The sequence below is a fragment of the Perognathus longimembris genome, chromosome 24, assembly GCF_023159225.1.
Source record: "Perognathus longimembris pacificus isolate PPM17 chromosome 24, ASM2315922v1, whole genome shotgun sequence".
NCBI classification, from domain to species: domain Eukaryota; kingdom Metazoa; phylum Chordata; class Mammalia; order Rodentia; family Heteromyidae; genus Perognathus; species Perognathus longimembris.
Window position 1 is genome coordinate 12481889 of NC_063184.1, and position 16835 is coordinate 12498723.

The following is a 16835-nucleotide window of genomic DNA, read 5'->3' on the forward strand; positions in this document are numbered from 1 at the left end:
TAAACAGATCTGACCTTAAACAAAGCTATAAAATGTTTAAAGTTCAGTTTTCTCCAGTTTTCCTGAACTTGTCTTTTCCCTTTGGATAGCAGCCTTTCCAGGCAGAAAATTTGTCATATACAATTGTTTATGGATTAAACTGGAATTATTTGCACCCAGATCTACTGGAATTTGTCTTCCCATTATTTTGTCTCTGACTTTAGAATGTATCTCACTTTGTATTTAGAATTTGGAGCCAAGAGGCTTACTCTGAAGTTTCTTGAAATGAAAGGGGTTCCCTCAGCTGACTCAATGAGGGACTTTGTTCAACCATTGTAGAGGGACTGGGAATGTGACTTAGTGGTAGAGTGCTTGCCTAGCATGCATAAAGCCCTGGGTTCAATTCCTCAGTACCCACATAAACAGAACAAGTGGTGCTGTGGCAAAAGAAGCTCAGGGATAGTACCCAGGCTCTGAGTTCAAGCCTCAGGTCTGGAAACATTTTTTAAAATCTGGCAAAACCACATATGCCAGTTTATAATATATGAAGTTTATGATATATGATTATTTTTATTTTGTCATTGCATTAATAGTGAGATTGGTTTTAGAAAACATTAAAGTATAGACCATTAGAAATTTGGGAAATTTAAATGCACTCTCAAAGGTATCCGATTATTCATTTTTCTCTATCATAACTACATATTTATTTCTTCCTTAGTGCAAAACTTAAGCTAGAATAGTCTAAATATGTCATGGAGAAGCACTTAGGCACCTGACCCAAGACACTGTATTGATTTTATATATATATACATATATATGTATATATATTATACACACACATAGAGAGAGAAAATTGTATTGTGTATTATATATTGTACATATTATATTATATATGACAGATAGATAATATGTGATATAAATTATAGTTCATATATATGCTACATACCTATAGATGTTAGATATATATATATGACTGATAGATAGAATACTAGATAGAGAGGAAGTAAACAAGCAGAAAATCACATTTTAAAGGAAATGTAAAATGTTCTTTAATTTCAACTTCCACTGTCATTTTTTTCTCTATAAATGTTATTTTGGTTTTGATTTTTTTGTATAAATTGCCCAATAAGCTGAAGTCACATCACTTGTGTTATCTTCATTGTGATAGAGTGCAACAGCTCTAGTTTCCACTTTATTTTACTATAAATAAATTATAAAATCAAGCAGTTGAACATAAACAGAAATGCCTGGTGTTCATATGGGCCTTTGCATTCATCGGAAGGAATAAAATGTGCCACAAGTTCTAAATTTATTATACTTTCTACAGAGTAATTAGTCCTTATGAAATAGAGTGCAAAGTCAATAAAAAGCAATTTAAAAAAAGAAGAAATGTTTTCCCAGGTAAAAGCAAAGTAGCAGTAAGAATTGACACAGGATACAATGTCTAAAACTATTACAACCCATCATCTCCTACTACCAAGAACAAGTAGTCCAGGTCTTGATTTTTTTTTCCTTTAATTGGCCTGAGACAAGAAGGTTTTCATTAATTCTCACCATTGTTATTCCAAAGAGTCTGCTTCAGATAATGCCATATACTTTTTTAATTATGTGCAACTATGCCAGGGCATTCTTGGGGAGAAAAAATAAAAAGCTCCCTCATAACCCTTTCTAAGAATCTTACCATAGGGACTTTACTCATTTAAATGAAGAGTCAATCCTTTATTAAATATATTCTAACCAGCTATTACTCTTATTGGAAAATCACCTCTATGAGTGAAGAGATTACGGATAGGAGAGTCAAAGCAAGACTGACCTGATTGCTTAGTTCTTCTATAATTCACCAACACTTCAGAGAAAGTTTTGTAAAAAACAGTAGGAGGATGGAAAGGTAGCGCTGATCAAGATGCCTTATAGGCATAAATTGGACAGGTTGAACTGAAACATGCATAGCCACCTAAAGACAATAAAAAAATTAAATTTAAAAATACCTAAAATAAAAAATACAAGTGTCAACAAATAAAATATAAAGCACTGTCTTCACATTTCAAGTAGTATTCCACAGTGCATTGTGTGCCTTGAAATTGGGTGCTAGACCTTAAACAGAGACTGAAAACTCACCAGGGAATGAGACATCTTTAGCAAAGAAACAGGAGTGTTTAAAGTATCTTTAGAAGTTCTATAAATTAGATGGAGGGCTTTCCCATTTGGATGACTATTTGTCCTATTCTTTGTTTTTGTTGTTAAAATTATAAGCAGATAAGACTTAGATGAAATGCTGGTATATAATATATGTATATAATGCATAAATATTTATACACATCTGTTCAGGGTTGCCTATTTAAAATCATAATGCTTTATACCAACCTCCTATTGTGAATGCTAAATATATATTCTTCTCTTCACATGTACAATACAGGATACACATGGAGGGAATAATTTTACAAATGTGACTATTTTAAACTGCCCCTTTTCATTAAAAATGGGGGCTAAAACTTAAACAAACAACTACCAACAATTAAATTGTTTTATTTCTAAGTAGTTAGCAGAGATGTAATTTAACCTTCTTACATGTTTCAGGACTACTTTTAGGTATGGACTCAAATGGAAAGAAAAAGATCTAAATAAGAATACCTTTGTCAGGTACTGGTAGCTCACATTTGCAATCCCAGCTACTCAGGAAACTGAGATCTGAGGATACTGTTTGAAGCCAGCTTGAGCAGGAAAGTCCATGAGACTCTTAAATCCAATTAATCACTAAAAAGCTAGATGTGAAGGGTTGGGAATGTGGCTTAGTGATAGAGAGCTTGCCTAGCATACATGAAGCCCTGGGTTCAATTCCTCAATACCACATAAACAGAAAAAGCCAGAAGTAGCACCGTGTCTCAATCAAGTAGAAGAGTGCTAGCCTTAAACAAAAGAAGTGCAAGGACAGTACCCAGGCCCTGAGTTCAAGCCCCAAGACTAGCAAAAAAATAAGCTAGAACTGGAGCCATGACTCAAGTAGTAGAGTACCAGATTTGAGCAAAAATATTCACTAAGGAACAATACCCAGGCCCTGAATTCATGTCTCAGTACTGGCACATGCACAACACAAACACACAGACACACACAGACACACACAATAACAATAACTTCAAAAAATGCATTGTCCAGGGCTGGGGCTATGGCCTAGTGGCAAGAGTGCCTGCCTCGGATACACGAGGCCCTAGGTTCGATTCCCCAGCACCACATATACAGAAAACGGCCAGAAGCGGTGCTGTGGCTCAAGTGGCAGAGTGCTAGCCTTGAGCGGGAAGAAGCCAGGGACAGTGCTCAGGCCCTGAGTCCAAGGCCCAGGACTGGCAAAAAAAAAAAAAAAAAAAAAATGCATTGTCCAAAATAATAGTGAAAGCTATAGTAATAACTTCACAAACAATGAGCTATTTTTCAACTGATTTTTAATATCGATTACCTAAAACATAACAATAGTAAGGATCGTTATCAGAGGAACTCTGTTACCCATTGCTCTGAAGTTGTAGATTTATACCAATTCCACAGTTTTCACTTATTTGCTTAGAGACCAAGATAGGAAATCAGACAAGATGAGTGACTAAAAATCAGTTAATTTTATCCAGATCAGTAATTCATCCTATTTTAGTGTTGAGTTCTTCTTATTTCACACACACACACACACACACACAGTATTTCTCCTCACATGCAGTTGTAATCTTTGTCTATCAGACTCTGGAGGCCTGTACCATACGGGTGTGGGCCAATGATGAATACTACGTAGAACACACAAGTGGGCTGGATTACTCCACAGCACTGTTGTCAACACAGTTGCCACCTTGTGTGTGCCTGCTGGAGATCACTGTGGGCTACTTGCCATCTACCCCAACCTCCCAGCTCAGGTCCCACTCTTCCAGCATCCCTCCTGGGTTTTAGCATCACCAAACATGGACATTCTGGGACATATCGTTTGTGAGTAACTCATAAATACTCTTATCCACAAGCGATCCGAATTCATCAGCTGATAACACAGCCATGTGAGAGCCGCCTTAAAGCTGGGCCAAGTCTGTGTCTTTCTTCAAATCCCAGAAACTCTTTGAGGTCTGGACTGGACTATCTCCCTGATTGGTTGATTTTTCAGTAAAATAATCTTAGGAAGGGCCTGGGAATAATGTGCTTTTCCCAGTTATTGGGGGGGGGGGGGTTGTTTTTATGAACCTCCCTAAAAGTTCTCTTTAAAGAAAAAGCAGGGACATTGAAACTAGACAATTACATTCTTCACAATATAAAAGGTCATTTGTAACCAACTTGTTGGGGAGGTAGCAAGGGAATGTCACCTGTAATTATTCTGTCATATCACTGTTATAATTATTTTCATCATGCCATGTGAAACCTAGCTTTTTTCATTGTTGATCCTCTTGTATCCCCTTCCTGTAGTTGTCCTTGGGCTATCATTGTATCTCATCTGAGTACCCTGGATACTGTATATACTTGTATTAGAACTAGGGAAGAGAAAGGGAATAACAAAATCAAGAGACAAAGGGAAGAAAAAAAAAACGACTCCAAAAGCAATACTTACAAAACCATTTGGTGTAAGCCAACTGAACAACTCATGGGGGGAGAGGGAAAGGGGGAGGGGGGAAGGAGGGAAATGAGGGAGGAGGTAACAAATTGTATAAGAAATGTACCCACTGCCTTATGTATGAAATTGTAACCCCTCTGTACATCAATTTGACAATAAATAAATAATTATTCAGAAAAAAAGAGAGAAAATCTGAAGAAGAAAAAAAAAGAGTCAATCTTCCATCCTTTTAAAAGTGCACTGTTATTCAATTCCAATTGAAGCTGGAGAAGGAGGGAGAGGGAGAGAAAGGAGGAAGAGGAGGAAAAAAAGAAGAGGGAGAAGGAGGAGAGACATAGAGAGCACAAGCTTTTGCCTACCATCTGGTGCTCCCTATTAGTCTACAACTGATTAGAATTTAGGAGACCAGGGAAGCTCATCAATGCAAGCCTTCCAGGGCAGCCTGCTGAGGTCCACAGTGGGAGGAGGGGGACTTAGGAAGGGAGAAGGTTGAGCCCAGTAACTTCCCAGACCCTACCAAGCCCCAAACCTATCCTTGGTGGAGAAGAGAGGATCCATCCTCAAACAATCCCTTTGGCAAGGGTACACAGTGCGAATCAAATTTAATCTTCCTAGAGATGAGCTATAGGCACCAGGATGTTAGGTTTCTCTGTAACGAAAATGGAGCAATACTGTTCATGAAGGACATCAATGGGAAGCATCTTCTCACTCTATCTGGATTCCTACAACAAAATGCTGTAAATCAGGTGCCTTAAAGAAAATATAAATTTATTTCTCCTATTACAGGAAGCTGGAAGTCCAAGATCCATGTGGATTTGTGTCTGGTAATAAATAAGGGCTCATCTTTTCTCATGTAACCTCATATGGTAGAAGAGGTAAACTAACCTTCCTGGATTTTGTGTGTGTGTGTTTGTGTGTGTGTGTGAGAGTGTGTGTGTGTGTACACATATGCACGCGTGCTTGTCCTGGGACTTGAGCTCAGGGCCTAGGCACTGTCCCTGAGCATCTTCTGCACACAGCTAGCACTCTACTACTTGAGCCACAGCTCTACTTCTGGCTTTTTGCTTGTTGATTGGAGAAACAAGTCTCACAGACTTTCTTGTCTGGGCTGGCTTTGAACCACGATCATCAGATCCCATCTACTAAGTAGCTAGAATTACAGGCATGAGCCACCACTACCAAGATTTAGACCCATTTGATAAGGGCACTATTCCAGGATAGGGCTCCACCCTCCTGATCCCACAGACTCCACCTCTTCATATGTGTCACATTAGGTCTCAAAGTAGGAATTTGAACATTCAGATCATAACAACATCCAGTGATGTGCTTGCCTGTGTGGTTAAGTGGCAGTTGTCATTCTACAGTTCTTAACTATCCAATGTGGAACTGTGCTGTTTTTTTCTCGCTTTATGACAAAGATCAGAATGGCAACCATAATTGAAAAAGGACTTTGAACCTGACTGCTGGCACAGATGCAGTCTTTCCCCAACACTTGGAAATTGAATTCTATTCAAGGGAGTCCCAGGATGTTGATTCTTCATGCATTTAGCCAGCTGATAGCTAAAGCAGAATATTCAAGAAAGATGAGCAAAGGCAAGCTAATACCATGAGTGTTGTGTGTATGTTTGTCTGAATCAGGAAAGGGAAAGGGAACATCAAAATGGTGAAACAAAGGGTAAAAGGCAAACCAATGCAACAGCAATACTTACAAGACAATATGTTGTAAACCATCTGTACAACTAGGAGGTGGGTATGGAGGAGGAGGGAGGGTGGGAGAAAAATGATGGAGGGGGTAACAAGTTTGACAAGAGAAGTACTCACTACCTTACTTATGTAACTGTAACCCCACTGTACATCACCTTGGCAGTCAAATTTAAAATTTAAAAATTCCCCAAAGTATCCTCTCTACTGCCTCAGAGCAGAGCTTCCCAAACAAAGGAGACTATTTTGACCCGAACGGACATCTGGCAAGACCTGTAAACATTGATTTGTTTGGAGAGGTTTTCTTGTTTGCTTTTTGTTAATATTCCCCCCTTTTTCTTATTAGTGTGTATTAATTGTATAATGTGTAAGTTTTCATTGGAATATTCCTGTACATGTGGATATTTTTCTTATACACACCTCTTTTCATTATGCATATTATAAGATAAAATGTCATGGATGTGATGTGCATATGTATACATATTATATGTAATATAAAACATATGTAATTGTAATAATAAAGTGATAAATTCAATCTGAGAACAAAAGACTCAAAACTAATCTTGCAACGTCAACCTGAAAAAAAAGCATTCCACTCTCTGTAACTATTCTCTCTATGTCAATTTAACCCTCTCTCTTCTCTTTCCTTAGTCTTTTTTTAAGCTAACGTACACATCTAAAGATCTCAAATTCCATCATCCATAATTCATCTTAACAAACTATCACAAACTGATTCTGGGAGCAGATGGTTCATAACTGTAATTCTAGCTACTCAGGAGGCTGAGATATCATAGATCATTGTTTGAAGCCAGCCAGGCAAAAAAGTTCACTAGACACCATCTCTAAAAGAACTAGCTACAGGCAGCTTTGGGAGTATAGTCCACATTGCACATTACCAGGAAAGCAAGCACAAAGCCTTGAGTTCAAATTCCACTACCACCAATAAATAAATAGGTAGGTAGGTCAGTAGATAGATCAATCTGCCAGCTTAACTGAATCATCTTATTGTCTTGCTCAGTCATTTCTTATTTCCTTCTCTTTATTCAACACATTCTTGTGGATTTGGACAGAGAGATCATGATACATATCTTTCCTTAAATATGAGAAAACAAATTGAATTTTCAAAATGAAGTGTACTTTGAAGTTATTAGCTTTTGCAATTCTTACTTGGTACTTACAAATTAAAAATGAATAGAGTACATGAACAAAGAAATGCCTTTTAAACTGTGGCACAGAGACTAGAGATTTGTGACAAAACAGCTGGAACCCACAAGGCTCACTCTTCTCTGAGAAGGTGATGACAATGATACAAAATTCCCTTCATGGACAGAGACGCATTGCTGTAGATGGATTATCAAATACAAAGTGCATATCAGAAAGATAAAGCAGTGAGAGTCCTATTGCTTTGGGGACAGAATTGAATTCCTCATATACAGTATGTTTTAGTATATATGCACGTATATGTGTACGTATATGCATACATTTATATATCTCTTCGTGTATCTATATATGTATATACATATTGTGGGATGGTTCAAACTAGCTAGTTAATAAATGACTACCTCACATAGTTATTACTTTTATGGTGAGAACATCTCCTCTGCATTTCCCCAGAATACAATATGAAGCCTTTAACTGTAATTATCATGTTGAGTGTTAAGGCTCCTGAACTTATTCTTCCTATATGCCTGTGCCTATACATGCTCTCACCAACACACACACACACACACACACACACACACACACACACACACACACTTCAGCACAGAATCTGACCTGGCCAACCACCATTCTATTCTCTATGTCTAGGAGATCAACTTTGTTTAGAATTCACATGTATAAATACTTGCTATTTGTCATTTGTCTTTCTGTGTCTGGCTTATTTTTAATTGGCAAATAGAAAATGTATCCATTTGCTGAACATGCTCTCCACAGATGTTTTGAAGAATTCTATTGCCTTTGTTCCTAAACTCTATTCAGGAAGAACCTCACCCCTCATCTTTGGAATAGGTGAATTTGAAAGAACAAAGAGCATTTATACTCAGATCAGGACTGAACATGGAAAAGCATACTGATTCCATAATTACTCCAACACGGTCTCTTAGGAAATCTGAACATTTTTCAGTGAATCCTATTTCATGAAGTCGGGCTTAGAAAACAATCCAAATACATAGGTGAGAAAAGACACATATAAACAAAAAGGCAATTGTGAGACCCTCAAGAGTGACATGAACAAAATGATCCACCTCGTCCCAAGAGACAGAACAAATATCAGACGTCCTAATAGCGGAGGCGGGCCCTCGCGGTAGAGGTATGGCATGCGCACAATTCCCAGATAAGAACAAAATCATGCCACTTAAACAGTAGCAGCACTGTTCATTCCATGGGATATTTGAAAAATATGACAACTGTCTCAGTCTGTTCAAGTAGCACTCACTGTAAGGGTGAAATTTTATCAACATTGGCTAACTTATGGTGTCTTAGGAAACTAGCAAGGAGATAAATTGATGGATTAAAAGATAAACTACTCAGAGGCAGACAAACAGAAGGACAGATAGAGTTACAGTCAAATGTGTGCTTTATTCAGACAGTTAGAAGTGATCTATTTCCCAGGAAAACTCTGAACACAGCAAATGTTTTTTACTGTTTTTAATTTAATTTTTCCAGTGACATACTCTATAGCCAGGTAAAATTCTCTAAAAATCCTCCTCCTTCTCTTCCTTCTCTCCTCTTCCTCCTCTACCTCCTTCTATTCGTCCTCCTTCTTCTTCTCTTGTCTGGTTAATAGTCTCCATAACACAGTTTACCTTTTTGCTTTACTTTTCCAGAGGGCCACACATTTTTCCCATGGGTCAACCGGCTCATTAATCCTCTGATCTATACTTCCTATGTAGCTGGCATGACAAGCATGGGCCACCACTTCTACATGTTTATTGTGGAGATGGAACCTTGCTAACTGGGCTGGACATGAACACAGTCCTCCTAATGTGTGCCTCCTGAGTAGCCTGGATTATAGGTGTGTGCCACCTTGCTCAGCCTTTTATACAGTTGTGTTTTGTTTTGTTTTTATTTTAAATAAAGTATGCATAATATATTTGAAGGATTCAGGAAAACGTATCTTCTATTAAGCTATTTGATGTAACATCATTTTCTTCAGTAACTAGAGTTTATTCCATAGACAGATCTACAGAAGTGAAACTGTGAAGCCTTAGAAAACATGGCCAAGAGACCTTTCTTCAAATGAGTAGCTGGCTATCTTTCTAGAAATGACTTAAACTTGGGTTGATGGAGACAAGCACTCTCTAGGTCCTTTCTAGTTCTTACTTTCTAAAGAAATTAATTTTCCCATTTAAAAAAACTACTGTGAGATACTCAAATGGTAGACAAAAAGTATAAAATCTATTCACCCTCAGACATTTTTTGTTTAAAAAAAATTTAAGTGCCATAGCTGCAAGGCACTGGTGGCTCACATCTGTAACCTTAGCTACTCAGGAGGCTGAGATCTGAGGATTGCAGTTCAAAGCCAGCCTGGGCAGCAAAGTCAGTGAGACTCTTCTGTCAAATTAACCACCAGAAAACCAGAAGTGGAGCTGCAGTTCAAAGTGTACAGTGCTAGCCTTGAGCAAAAGAGCTCAGGGACAGTACCCAGGCCCTGAGTTCAAACCCCAGGACTGGCATGCACGCACGCGCACACACACACACACACACACACACACACACACACACACACACTTAGAATTGGGATAACCCTCTGGTGAAATCACTGACCTGGTGTCTTAAAATGGACCCCGTCGACCCTGTGCCTATTCTGAGAACAGGCACAATAGGATCTGGCCCAGCATGGCTGCTCAGAGTCTGTCCTTTCCATGCCCTTGCCCTGCATTTGTTTCCTGACACCCTTCCACCCAAGATGGTTCTTCAGCACAGAAATTTATGTCACTTAACATTTCAAATGACCTCATTACCGTTATTAGAAAGGCACACTAGGCAGAAGTAGGTAATAATAGGTAAAAGAAAAAAAAATCTCATTTCTCCTTTGAGCTTTGCAGGGCAGATTCCTAACAGGTTTTTCTAGGTTTCATTTTCCACTCAACTTACATGTTTCTGCAAATATAGGTTTTCTTTATTCTGGGTCCTTACTTTTATCTCTCTTTGGTTCTAGGATAAAACTACTCAAATCCAAGTCAGAGATTTTATTCTCACTGGGAACTTCTGAAACAAAGTTCTTATAAGGTGGATTCCTGAGATCTTGTATTAGACTCAAGACAATCTAAGCAACAATTTGCCTATGGGTCAGAAAATATCCCAGATGTGTGCATGCTCTCTCTCTCTCTCTCTCTCTCTCTCTCTCTCTCTCTCTCTCTCTCTCTCTCTCTCTCTCTCTCTCTCTCCTGGAATAAACTGCTGCAAAGAGCAGACATGAGCTTTCTGTATTCCCTTGTATAAGAGCATTTTGCCTTTCTTCCTCTCTCACACACTTCTGACTCTCTTCCTCTTCTAGGAAATAGATTTGCTTTCTGTGTCTCCATGTTCCCTTTATGAAATGTCTCAAATGGAAGTCATCTGTTTCTTAGCCACAGCAGATTCTCATCTCCCAGATCCACTTATCATCACTTCAGGGTACTCATTAACACTTGGGACTTCAAAATTAGGCAAACTTAAATGCAATCATCCATCATCCCACTTACCAAATATGTAGCCTGAGTAATTTCTTTCCCACTCCATATTCCAGTGGTTATAAACTTGGATTTTACCAGCTCAATGATCTTAGGCCAATGATATAATCACCCTGTACCTCACTGTCCTCATTTGTTAATGAGTATCTACCTTATAATGTTAACAGAAGGAAGAAATATAATAATCAATATAAGTGTTTAGAAGAATGACCAAGTCAACTAACTACTTTATAAAAGATTAGTCATTGCAATTATTTCTAATTCGAACCAATATATGCATTTTGTAGATAGGAGGTTTCCTGATTTCCCTTTGTTCCCAACAAACACTATGTCTAATACCTAAACTATATCACACACTTCATGAGCCAGAGACGTTTTCTCATGGCCCACAGAAAGCTGTGACAGTAGAAAGCAATACCACACTTTACACAGTCAAGGTCATGCAGGTGGGTCTCAAGGTGAGTTCCTCCATCACTTCCATATGTTCCAACTTACTAAGAGATCAGTCTTCCCCTAAATGCATTCCACATCTGAATTATGATGAGACTGAAGGCTACCAAAAAAAAAGTCATTGAACTAAGGGCCCCAAGGTAGATGCCACAAAGGGAGAATGGTTATGTGTACCAAATGCTTCAGCATCCCATAGTGGGGAAATCCATGCTCCAATTAAAGAGAATCTCGGGGAGGCGGGGGGGCGGGGGGGGGGGAGAGAGAGGGCCAGTGAATTAGTCACCTCATTGAACCCAGGGTTGTTCAACTGAAGTTTCTGCTAACTTCAAAGTCCTCCTCATCTCTCACTGCTCTTAGTCTCTCCTCCAGAAAGAAAGAAGATACGTTCCCAGGGAGAAGCTATTCCTGCCAGGAATTTGAAGAAAGTTTACAGGTTGCATTTGTAGGATGATGTTGACTAAGTCAAAGCATTCCACGTTTCAAGTAATACACAGGAAAAAGCTTAGGGTTTCAAGTTTGTTGTTTGTGGTGATGGTGCTGATGGTAGCTTCCCTATAAACTCTCCAAAAATGTAAAAGGAATACAAAGGAATAATATGAAACATTTTTACTTGGAAGGATTAAAGTAAGAGTTCTGGAGGTGGTAAAAACTGAAGAAATTTACATTAAAAAAACTTCTTTAATATTTCAAAAGAAAATCTTGTACCCATAGCACAGGCTATTTTAAAATCAGTGTAGTTACAGAATCGCTATATATATACTTGTGTGGCCAAACAAAGAAGTTACACTTGGGAAGAACTTACAAGTCTTCAAAGAGAGTCCAAGAGCACCAAACGTGACATTACATTAATATGTTATCACAGTAATGGTCAGATCCCTAAATTATTTTCATTCAGATGGTTTCTGTGGCTTTGTTTCCTGAACTGGTTATTAGTTCTATAAAGGAATTATTTATTGCTGCTGTTGATGGAAACTCAGATTGGCAGATGCAGTGAAATCTATAAAGCAGCTTATGTCTTCCTCATCCCCACAAATTACAAATGAAGTTGAAAGCTACAGAGATGGATAGCATTCTCTTCACTGGTGGACCCAACAAATGTGGCAAATAATTACTGTACTGACATTGTTTCCTGCCTGGTTCTGCATATACTAAAACTTCCAGTGGTTACAAACAAAACCCAGACCTAACATTTGCATTCTAATAGCATGTTCCTGAAATTCCTTCTACACCAGATTTGATTGTAGAATCCTGAATTTGGAGAATCTGATCTCTGAGGCCACCTAAATCCCCCTCACCTCCCTACCCCGTGTACAGCATTAGTTCCTCCTTGTTTATAATTTGTTAAAGAATGTGGAGGGTGATGTTTGGGGGGCACCCTCGCACATATGTTCAAACTCCTTTACAAGAAGAAAAAGCAGGAGAGTGGCAAGCATCCACGTTGAAATGAAGCAGGCATTTCAGATTTCCAGAGGCAACTGTGAAGGGAACATCTGTTAAATCTGCCGGGTTTCAGGCCAGTCGGTGTAAGTCTTCATATCTCTGAGCATGTGCACATGGTAGAGAGGCTGGAGCCTTCCATCCTCAAATCTTAAAAAAAAAAAAAAGAAAGAAAGAAAGAAAGAAAGAAAAAAGATTGAGATATTTCTGAGAGCCCAGATGCACAAAAGGTCAGCAAGATCAATATACAGGCCCTACTCCAGCAAAAGGGGTAAGGTTGGGGTAGAATACTGCAGCAGAAGGGACGCCACGGAGAGGTAAGAGAGTTTCTGAATAATTAAAAAGTTAAGAATAAGCAAACTTGGTTGCTATGGGGGAAAGAGGTGGGTTGAGGGGATTAAAAAAAAAAAGAAAGGAAAGAAAAGGAAAGCAGTTGATGTGGTAATTAAGAATTTGGTGGGAGCCTGGGTAGGTCACCTCCTTTCTCAGATCAGAGCCCCATCAGAAATTCTTTCAAGAGTCCTTCTGCGTCGCCAAAGATGACAACAGCAAATCAATAAGTGCTTGAAATGAAAGGGGATGTTGGCTAGCCCCCAGGCTACAGATTTCCCGCCGCAAGCCTTTTCTGAACTCCTATAGCGTGCCTTTACACCGCCTCTCTTAAGAAGAACTACCTTTTATTCCTATTCTCCGGACGAAGGTAAGTGCTCAGTTAGCATATCTATTAAATGTCGGCTTTGACTCTAGCTCTCTGATAGCTCTGAAAGCGCCTAACCGCGCTCTCCAAGCCTGCTGTTGGGACAGAGGGACAGAAGAAACTTGGTAGGACATAGCCGCCTGCCGGGCCCCAAACCTCTTAGGCTGGCCCAGAACTTCAAGTTTAGGGGCTTCTGGATGAAAACTGTAAGGTCCCAAGCAAAGGACCTGAAAGGTCGTCACCAACCAACTACCTCTTTCCCTTCATTTATTTACAAACAAATACAAATCATCACCAGCAGAGAAGAAAGACCTCAGTTGCAAAATTAAACTCCATTCTGAGTCCGCAATAGTGGTCCTTTATCCTTACAGTATTCATCTATCTCCTAACATGTCTTGATTTAGCAGTCTTTCCTGTGCCTAGCCATTCCCCGAGACGTTTTAATTAGGTAATTCATTAGTGAGTCAATACAGACATTTATATATTCTTTTAGCTCAAGTGGTTAAGTACTAATTTCAAAATGATTATAAAACACCAGAATAGGCGACGCATAATAATTTTAATTTATATGCAAATCAATCAGTTCATCTTAAATGCCTTTAAAAAAAACAATTATTGTACTGTAACATCAGAGGTACAGATCAAACCTCTGGAATAGATAGATCATTTGGAAACAAGATCTGGATTGGAAAGAAAATTTAGAAAAGCTAACAAATCAATAATGTTTGAGGCAGTTAAACACTGCTAGCCATTGGTATTTACATACTCGCTTGTGGTCAGATAAGGAGCTGGGGAAATTGCCAGGGTTGAGACTGTAATCCATGGTGAAGAACGCCAATGGTAGCACACAGCCCGTCAGAGCTTAAAATAATACTGTACCTTTCTCAAATCCTGATTTTTGGGTGAGAGGGATCTGACTGGGGTCACCCCATATTGCTCCCTTTATTTTACCTGCTGTAAGCATAAAATTCGTGTTTCTCTCAGCTTCCCATTTTAGTTCTGGTTCTAACAGTTCTAGCACTTTGCCTCAAGATATTGTCAGGAAGAATAAAATTCAGAACGTCCCTTAATGTCACTGAATGCCTTTTCCCCGTGTATGTTTCATGCTCTGGGTGCCCACTTCTCAATAAAGTAAATCATAGAAAAGTCAAAATGAATGACTGGAGGAAATAGGATAAGACATGTCTTTACTGAAAGGCAATTGTTTTCAGATAGTGTTCAAAATTATGGAAAAGCAGAAAACGGATATAAACTAGGAGAGGGGAGGTTTAAGATATTCTAGAACCGGTGGGTTGTACCAGGGCTAAACAGAGGATCGGCACTGGAGTTGTTTATGTAAAACGGTAACATCCTTGAAATTCACAGATGCATAGCTCAGAGTCTCCCCACCCCTAGCCTCCAGCCTCCAGCCCAGGCAATCTGGCTGGGAAGAGCTGGTACCTTTGATGCTCCAATCTTGTTTACAGCTGCGGGCAGAGAATTACTCCCTTTGCTTGGATACTGTCTCTCCACCCCCTTGTAATTCGAAGTAGTAATCAGAATCTAAATACAATCACCATGGCCCACTCTTCTATTACTGCTTTGACAGGGGCAGGGTGTGTGGAAGGGGGGGGGGGACAACAAAACCTGAAATCCAAGTCTTAAATCAGCTCGGTGGTTTGTTGCTTCCCCGCACCCAGCCTCCCCGCTGCATGCTTAATGTATTCCCTGGTGATTCTGGGCATTAATTAGTTGTTTAATAGGAGTATGACTAAAAATGTAAAAGAAGGATTAGGAGCGTGAAACGTATGTCCAGCTCCTTCCACACACTCGAGGAGAGAATGAAAATCATTCTGTATCTTCTATTTCTCCAGGAGCCATTTGCATTTCTCACCAGCTGCTCACTTCAGCTGCACTAGCCCTGGCTAAAGCAAGGACCCAAAAGCTCAGCGCGTTGACTGAGCCTGCCGGGGCTGGGGTTAAATCAGGCCCCGGTGAAACTCCAGACCGAAGTGGGGGTGGGTGGGTGAGGGAAACGAGAGCTTTCTCAGAGTCCCTGCATCCTAGCACTGGTTGCAAACCTCTGAATTCTGCAAAAGAAGAGAGAGTTGCATGCATCCATTTATGCGTCTCTGCTGCTCAACTACTTTTCCTTTTCCAAGGTCTCTGGAGGATGTCTGAGCCTTCCTGTCTTTGATTTTCACATTCTTTTAAATTTTCTAGACAATTTCCTTGCCACCAGCTAAAGGCTAGGCCCTTCCGCTACAAGCATCGCTTAATCTCTGCAAAATGAACCGGGGAGGGGGTGATATTAACCCATTACTCAGGAAAGTTGGGGGAGTGCCCCCCATTGTGAGATGAAATTTTTGTTCTCAGAGTAGCTTTTTCTGGTTTGTCGTGACTAGAACGACCCCCCCCCCCCCCGCGGGGGAGAACTTGTTAAAGGAATTTGATTTTTTTTTTTACATTTAAAACAGTAGAATTTTTTTTTTATTCTCAGAGGCAGAGAGGAAATTAAAACTAAAAACATCATGTGGGTATTCCCCCCACAACCCACTCCCACAACACTGTCTTGAGTTTCCACTGGGTAAAAAGAGAAAGTTTGGTTTTTTGTGCCTATTACTTGGAGGTTAGAAATGGCTTAAAATGTAGCTCTCTCATCCGTTTTCTTCGTGGCTGAAGAGGCAAAGTCTTTCTGTAAAACGAGCCCATCTGTCGACTGTTAGCTATTTCCAAGAGAAGGGATTTAGCACTCAAAACAAATTGAGCAAGTTTGTTTGCCTGTTTTTACTGCTAACTCAAATGAATTCAAAACACGGAGTCATTCAAGAAAACACAGAACACGTTGCAGACAGTCCCCCCCAACTGGAGAGGAGGCTCAGAGTCTGTGTGGCGACTCTGGTTAGTGCTAAACGCCTGGCTTTTGATATCCATTTAGTACAGGTCTCCCAACAGGAGAGCGCATGTGCCTAAAATGGCATGAACTGGTGTCTTGATTTAGGAGGGGCAATACAACTTTTAGATGGGATTTTGATCTGTGTTGGGGAATCAAAAAGAAGAGTTCTTTCATGGCGGGCCTGGCGAAGTTTTGTGCCTACAAAGGAATGAATAGTGGTTGGAGAATCTAGACGCAAGAGCTGAGTCTGTGGTCCCACACTTTGCAAAACCATACGTTCACAGGAAGCCCTTGAGAAGGAAGGAACTTTGTCCCAGATGCCTGGCAGAGGCCTACGCACCTGGTCCTCTAGGCAAATCATATTTATAGTCCTTCTACCCAAAGGCAGGACAGAACCCATAGATCCTGCACGCTTCCAAAATACACATTGCTTGCTCCTGTCAAGGATTC